Genomic DNA, 7,892 nt, shown 5'->3' with positions numbered 1-7,892 from the left:
GACCACCCCGGCTCTGCTTCTTACCAGCCTGCCTGGAAAAGCCTCCCCTGTGATGCACGGGACCACACACCCTCATTTCCAGGGGGCAGCCTCTGTTTATGGGTCGTTAGATCAATAATCACAATTACTAGATGTGAGCTGTGGCTTTGTTTTTTTTCCCCCATCTGTGTCGGTCTCTTCCTGTTTTCTAAGGGCTGCTACTGTGACATTAAGTAATGTATAGAAAATCATGTACTTCCTATTTCGGAGCCAGCCTGGGTTTCGTCTCTGGTTGAGTCTCCTCCGTGCTGCTCAGAATGGTGCTTTTCTAGTTCAGCATGGAGTTGACTCAAAGGCCAAGCAATGGGGGAGCCATCCTCTTTTGCTTTATTTTCTAAGATGCAGGGAACATCTCTCTGTGCTTTGAGATTCTGCCTGCGGAGTTGGGATGGTGGAAGATGCCTCAGACACCTTCTCGGGGAAGAGTTGCAGACTCCCTACACAGAGGAGCAGGAGGGCGCCTGAGCCCCCTCTGTCCTGGGCAGAGGGGGCAGCCCACAGGTCTCTTCGGGAGCTATGGCTGTCTTCTCAGTTTCTGGCCAGGTCATTTGTATTTGAGTGGGAGCATCATTGAAAATCATCAAGCTTCATAAAGGTATGTAACAAACATGTCCCATGAGATAAGCATATAGAAGATGTCAGCTTAAAAAAACAAGCTTTCTTTAAGCCTGTGTTCTTAATGATATATTTATCTTTAAGCCTGCAGTTAAAAAGAAATACCGCATAAAACCGGGTCTGACCCAGTTCAGTAATTCTCTTGTGTGCTTAACAGCACTGTTGCTTTTGTCAAAATATTGACTGCAATTCATGATGGCCGTCAGAAACCAGGCCTACCATCCGTGTTTGACTAAACATGAAAACAAGCTTAGGAAATTTGTGGCTTTGTAAGCACTTTTTTCTAGTGATAGACCTAATTAAAATGAAGGTGTGAATTGTTTAGAAATACTAGTTATGTTAGCCTAAGAGTGTGCAAAACTAAATGTACAGTAGATTCTAAAAAGCTATTTGATACAGAGCCATTTATAGTGCTTCTGCTGATCACCCAAGGGTAGCATTTTTCAATGAGATTTACAAGGGACCATGGACCCTGGACCACGTATTTACACACATACTTGGCTTCCCAGTGTCCAAAATAGCTGAGAGCTGCAGGGTCTGTCAGATAAGCCATGGAGCCATGCTCTGAGAGGTAACATGCCTCTCTGTTCCCGTAGCAAATCTTTCTGTGAGAATGAAACCAGAGATGTTATCTGCCAAAATGCAGTGAGGGACAGGATGCGAGCTAGAAAAATGATAGCGTCGGCTGGCTGGGAAAAGCAGAATCAACGTCAGGGCCAGTTTAAAATAATGTGCCTAATTCTACTGCCCCAGATAAGAGCAGGCATTTTGGACCACAAGGCTAATGTCAGTTCGAGGGAGCGTGGAGGTTCTGCAGCCATCTTGGGGACTGTGGGAAGATCCTGAGGACACAAAGGATGAAGACGGGCTTCCTCAGTTGCACTTCAGCTGAGAAATTGAGGGAGGGGTGCGGCCACGGAGGAGGGGAGCCATGTGATCCGGGTCATCCAGAGGAACCTAAATGATCACTGCGTGGTGGCCTGTGGGAAATGAGGCCACCACAAAAGGCAAATGGGTACTGGCCAGAGACTTTTTTCCTGGTAGAAATTGTGAACATGTATGCAGAGAACCAAGCTCGTAGAAGGGAGCTGGGGGAGTTCTGTTTGATTAAGAGGGAAGATCCCAACACGTGGGGCACCTGCTCTGCACACACCAATCACATCTACTGTGTTTCCAGTTCTTTGAAAAAGTGGACATGAGCCCCACTCCTTGTATCAGGAATGCTTGGCGTGGAGAAGTTGGATGGCTTAGTCAAAGTCACAGAGTTTGTCAGGAACAGCAGACTCAAAGACAGGTGTTGTCTCTGGAGTCTGGGAATTCTAGCACCCACGCGGCCCTTCAGGGTGTGGTGCTGTGGTGGTGGTGGAGTGTCCCTGGGATGGTCGCACTGGGGGGGTTTCTGCGGGGCCCATTTGGGGCATCCGGAGGTAGCCTTTTCTCTGCTTGGCTTGCAACCAAGTGAGCGCGGTCTTTGCAGACCTTCATTGCGTTAGCTGTGGTTTCATGATGACCACTCGGTATTCATAGCCATGGTGGAGCTTTCCATATACGGTAGTGATGTCCTGTGGGCTTCGAATATAAGAATACATAAGGAAAAGGGGTTGGTACAAAGAAGACCATGTCAAGGAAAATGATGCACATTGAGGCCATTTCTCCAAGGGGAGCCTTGTGGAACTCCAGGCTAGGGACATGGTTTTAGTTTAGGGAAACTATGGGCGCTGCATTAAAAACATCGATTCACACACTGGCAGGGTGGTTCCTATTTCAGTTATTTATTTATTTATTTACTATTTATTACTTTAATAAATTAGCCTTTTGTTTTGTGATAATTGTAGATTTGCATGTGGTTGTAAGAAATATTCAGAAAGATCCCGTGTAGCTTTTATCCAGCCCTCCCCCCCCCCCCGCCTGTGGTAACGTTTTGCAGATCACAATTAGGATATTGATGTTGGGAAGGTCAAGTTGCAGATCATTTCCATCATCAGAAATGTCCCTCCCTCATGGTCTCGCTCACTTTTCTCCTGCCCTCCTCCTCCTAACTCCTAGTAACCACCAGTGTATCCTCCAGTTCTAGAATTTGTCTCTTTAGGAATGTTATATGGGTAGAGCCACACAGCGTGTAGCCTTTAGGATTAACTTTCCTTGCGCAGCATAATTCTCTGGAGAGTCATTCCAGTTCTATGTATTAGTAGTTTAGCCCTTCTTTTTTTTTTTTCCCCCTTAGTTTAGCCCTTCTTATTGCCAATTAGTATTCTATGATGTGGGTGTACCACAGTTGGTTTTAACATTGGTCTGTTGAAGGACATCTGGGCTGATTCTAGGTTTTGGTTCTTATAAAGCTGCTAAGAACATTTGTGTACAGGTTTTTGTGTGGACAGAACCTATCCTTTCTCTGGGGTAAATGCCCAGAAGTGCAGTCCCTGGATTGAGCGGTAGTTGGATCTTTAATTTTTTTTTTTTTTTTGGAAACTGCCCAGTTCTTTTCCAGAATGACTGTACTTTTCCACACTCACACCACCAATGTGTCTAGTGAATGCACATCCGCCCCTGTGTCTGGTGGTGTCACTGTGCTTTGTTTTTGCCATTCTGATAGGTGTGCGGTGATATCTCACTGTGGTTTTAATTTGCATTTCTCTGACGGCTGACAGTGTTGAGCATCTCATGAGCCTGTGAGTCTGAGTCTGCAGTACTCTTCGCTGTCTTCTAAATAGGGGCTTTCACACAGCAACGATTTCTCATCTTCAGCTCAGGTCTGAAAACTTTTTTTTTTTTTTTTTTAGAGAGAGAGAAAGAACACAAACAGGAGGAGGGACAGAGAGAGAGGAAGAAGCAGACTCCCTGCTGAGCAGGAAGTCCGATGTGGGGTCGGATCCCAGGACTCTGGGATCATGACCCAAACCGAAGGCAGACACTTAACCAACTGAGCCATCCAGGGGCCCCTGAAAACTCTCTCCTATGCCCTAGAGCCTGAAGATTTTCTCCAGTGTTTTTTCCTAGAGCTTTCTGGTTTTACTTTTTATATTCAAGCCCCTTTCACATTTTGAATTAAATTTTGTCTACAAAAGGGGGGAGGTTGAGGCTGAGTTTATTTTTTGTACCTATGCATGTCAGTTGCTGAAAAAGTTACATACTCCCTCCACTGAATTGCCTTTGAACATTTGTTCACAATCAGTTGGGTATATTCACATGGGTCTGTTCCTCTGCGACTACAGCACAGTCTTGGTTCTGTGGCTGTGTAATACATTTTCTTTTTTTTAAGAAAAAAATTTTTTAAAGATTTTATTCATTTATCTGAGAGAGAATGAGTGAGAGAGAGCATGAGAGAGAAGAACGTCAGAGGGAGAAGCAGACTCCCCAAGGAGCTGGGACCCCGATGTGGGACTTGATCCTGGAAGTCCGGGATCACGACCTAAGCCCACGGCAGTGGCTCAACCAACGGAGCCACCAGGCGCCTTGTGTAATACATTTTCAAATCATGTAGACTGATTTGATCATTTTCATTTTATTATCCATTTTCAAAACTGAGTTATTTCAGTTCTTTTACCTTTCTATATAAATTTTAGAATAGTCTTGTCTATGCCCATAAAAAGTCTTACTGGGGTTTTGATAGGAACTGACTTGAGCCTGCACGTCAGTCTGGTGAGAACAAACATCTTTACTAAGGTCAGTTTTCCAGTCTGTGGACACAGTGTCTCCTTCTGCATTTAGACCTTCTTTGAGTTCTTCCATTAGTGCCTTGCACTTTTCAGCAGATAGGTCCTGCACAGGTTTCATTAGATTTATACCTAAGTATTTCCATTTTTGAGTGATTTTAAGTGGCATTGTATTTTAAGCTTTGGTTTCCAGTTTGTTGCTAGTTATGAAAGTAGAATTAACTTTTATATGTTGAACTTGTATCATGTGACTTTGATGAATTTATTAGTTCTAGGAATTTTTTTCGTAGATTTCTTGGAATTTTCTACGTAGACAGTCACGTCATCTGCAAAAAGGGGCAGTTTATTTCTTCCTTTCCTATCCATAGGTCTTTGATTCCCTTTCTTGCTTTATCACGCTGGCTGGGACTTCCAGTACGTGCTGAATGAGAGTGACAAGAGAGGCGTCTTTGTCTTCTTCCTGATCTTAAGGAGGAAGTATTTCAGCTTTTTGCCATTAAGTGTAGTATCAGCTGTAGATGGTTTGTTTTTTTTTAAAGATTTTATTTATTTATTTGACAGATGGAGATCACAGGTAGGCAGAGAGGCAGGTAGAGAGAGAGGAGGAAGCAGGCTCCCTGCTGAGCAGAGAGCCCGATGTGGGTCTTGATCCTAGGGCCCCGGGATCACTACCACGCCGAAGGCACCCACTGAGCCGCCCAGGCGCCCCTCAGCTATGGATGTTTTGCAGGTGCTCCTCATCACGTTGAGAGACTTTCCCTCTCTTTCTGTGTTCTGAGAGATTCTATCACGTGTAGGTTTTGACTTTGAAAGCTTTTTCTACGTCCATTGGTGTGATCATGTGATTTTCCTCCTTTACTGTGTTAATGTGGTGGATCCCATTAGTACATCCTTGGAACTCTTGGCCGTGAAGAACTATACTGTAGAGTCTGTTAACATTTTTGTGAAGGACTCTGCCTCGGTATCCACGAGGGATGTTGCTCCATAGTTTTCTGTTTTCTGCTGTTGCTTTGGTGTCAGGATAACGTGTAGATTCATAAAATTAGTTAGGAAGTCTTCCCTCCTCTTCTGTTTCCTGCAAGAGATTGGTGTTGATTCTTTTCTTTCTTTCTTTTTTTTTTTTTTCTAAAAAGATTTTATTTATTTGACAGGGACAGACAGAGCAAGAGAGGGAACACAAGCAGGGGAAGTGGGAGAGGGAGAAGCCGGCTTCCCAATGAGCAGGGAGCCGAATACGGGACTCGATCCAGGACCCTGGGATCATGACCTGAGCTGAAGGCAGACACTTAACCAACTGAGCCACCCAGGCGCCCCAATGTGTTGATTCTTTTTTTAAACATTACGTAGAATTCTTCAGTGAAACCATCAGGGTCTGGAGACTTCTTTTTTGGGAGCTTTAAAATTACAAATTCTATCTGTTTAATAGAGTGGTATACAAATGATATCTTTCATATTCGGCAACTTGTGGTAGTTTGTGCTTTTTGAGGAATTTGTCCATTTTATCTAGGTTATCAGATTTATCTGAGTGTCCTGTTTATTCACAGAATTCCCTTTTTATCCATTTGGTATCCACAGGGTCTGTAGTGATATCCCTGATTCTTTCCTGATACTACTAATGGATGTCTTCCCTCATTTTTCCTTTCTCAGTATTTATAGAGATTTTGAAGATCAATTTTATTGATCTTCTGAAAGAACAAGCTTTTCCTTTCATTGACTTTATTATTTTTCTCTTCCAACTTTATTGATTGCTTTCCTTTTCCTTATTATCTCCTTCTTTCTGCTTGCTGTGGGCTTACGATGCTCTTCTTTCACTAGGTACTTGAAGTAGGAGCTTAGATTTTTGCTTTGTGGTTCTCTTACTTAAGGCAAGCCTTTAGTGCTCTCTGTTTCCCTCTGAGCACTGTGCTAGCTGCTCCCCACAAATTCTGAGAGGCTCATTCGGTGGTGGTGTTATTGTTGCTACCCTTGATACCTCGTCTTTAAACACCTGGGTTGCTTAGTGGTATGCTGATTCTTTCTAAGCGTTGGGAGATTTTCCCGTTACCTTTCTGTTATTGACGTCCAGTTTGATTTTATTCTGGGCAGAGAACACACTGTATGATTTCAGTTCTTACTAAGGTTTGTGTTACAGTCTGGGAGATGGTGTGGCATCTGGATCCTGGCAGGAAGTAAAAATTACACAGGTTATACAAGAGAAAGTTAAAACAAGAAGTAATATCCTTTGTTGAGAGTGACTATAATATGTAAGGAAATTTTGTAGGGTACTTTAGGATTGAGAGGAAGGAAAAACTTGGAAGAGGTTCCTACCTCATCGGAGAGGCTATGGCTTGGATCTCGAACAGCAGAGAAGCTGACTGATGTAGCCAGACTGGAGCTTGCCTGGAGTCACTGGGTGAACAATAGGCCACATTCCGGATCGTAGGCCATCAGCAGGTGATGGACAATAGGTGACATGGGTGTACATTGGGCATCTGGACACCAGTGGAGACAGAGGCCTTTGGAGCTAATGGGCTGCATGGGCGGGAGGTGGAGTGGTTGTGGACAGCGCAGCCACAGGAGGGCTGTGCCCAGGATACAGAAGGAGCTGCACAACTGTGTGACTCTCCGGCCATAGGCAGGCTTTGGTTTCCGCCCGTGGGGGTGCAGACAGCTCAGTGTCAGGCTGAGGCTGTAGGATCGCAGGGGCGTGTGTGTGGGGACCGGCAGGGCAGGCTCCGGCAGAAGTCCTTGTACCCACACCGCTGACCCTCTCCTTGGCCCCTGCTAAAAATTGTAGGAAGCCTCTCCTTCCTGGAATGTCCCTTAACATTGTGCCCTCTTTAAAATCTTAAAGGAATTGCACTGTTTATAGTATAGCATATGTCGAAGGGTGCATTTGGTACTGACAGGCAATAAATTCATAACTGACATGGCCTGCCCCTGGGGCCACTCAGCTTCCACGTACATATTGGGACTTCCTTAACACAATGAAACAACTCTGTATTTCTGCCTAACAAGATACATCTTTCCTTCCTGCAATTGAAGAAGTTTTAACTCTTTCAAAAAAAGAATAAACAGTCATTATATCCGTCACAGGATATATTAATTACTACCCGGAGTAAGTCAAGGGCTTCCTGAATATTCTCTTCCCTAAAGACCAATTTGTAAAGTTAACCTCCAATAATAACTCATGCATAAAATCTAAAAGTATGAAGGAGAAGAAAGAAGTAGAGGATGATTACTATATGTAAACAGACCCTTCTGTACAGCATGCATAGAGATCACACATAAAGCTCTTCCTGTCGTCCTTTCTGCAGGCGGCCATGAAGTTGTGGTCCATTCCAGAGTTTTCTTGCCCTCAGGGCAGGACCTCAGCTGTTCTGTGTTCTTTACCCTTGGATTATGTAGTATTCCCTAAAAAGTTCGAGTATTTAGTTTTTCCTCTAGCTACTGTCATTCTAGTATGTGGCTAAATGTCCCTCTGGGGAAGACTAGAAGGAAGATCAAGTGTGTCTTTGTGGCGAAAGCAGACCTGGCACCCCTGTCCTTCAGGGACCTCTGACCTGTCACTTAGATCTGAAAACTGGATACAAGGTCATGATTGTC

General features: G+C 44.2%; 1 protein-coding gene across 2 annotated transcripts in view; it reads left to right on the top strand.

Annotated features, from left to right (window-relative positions):
• The first annotated feature begins 387 nt into the window (after positions 1-387).
• LOC111141681 (zinc finger protein 831) overlaps positions 388-7,892 on the top strand; it is a 96,377-nt gene continuing 88,872 nt past the window's right edge. For both annotated transcript variants that reach the window (XM_022494434.1, XM_022494433.1), the window contains exon 1: positions 388-634. The gene's annotated coding sequence lies outside the window, so the exon portion shown is untranslated. The remainder of the gene's footprint in view (positions 635-7,892) is intronic.

This window comes from Enhydra lutris, unplaced genomic scaffold (genome assembly GCF_002288905.1).
Source record: "Enhydra lutris kenyoni isolate GAN:26980312 unplaced genomic scaffold, ASM228890v2 scaffoldscaffold6, whole genome shotgun sequence".
NCBI classification, from domain to species: Eukaryota; Metazoa; Chordata; class Mammalia; order Carnivora; family Mustelidae; genus Enhydra; species Enhydra lutris.
This window is presented reverse-complemented; position numbering and strand designations above follow the sequence as displayed.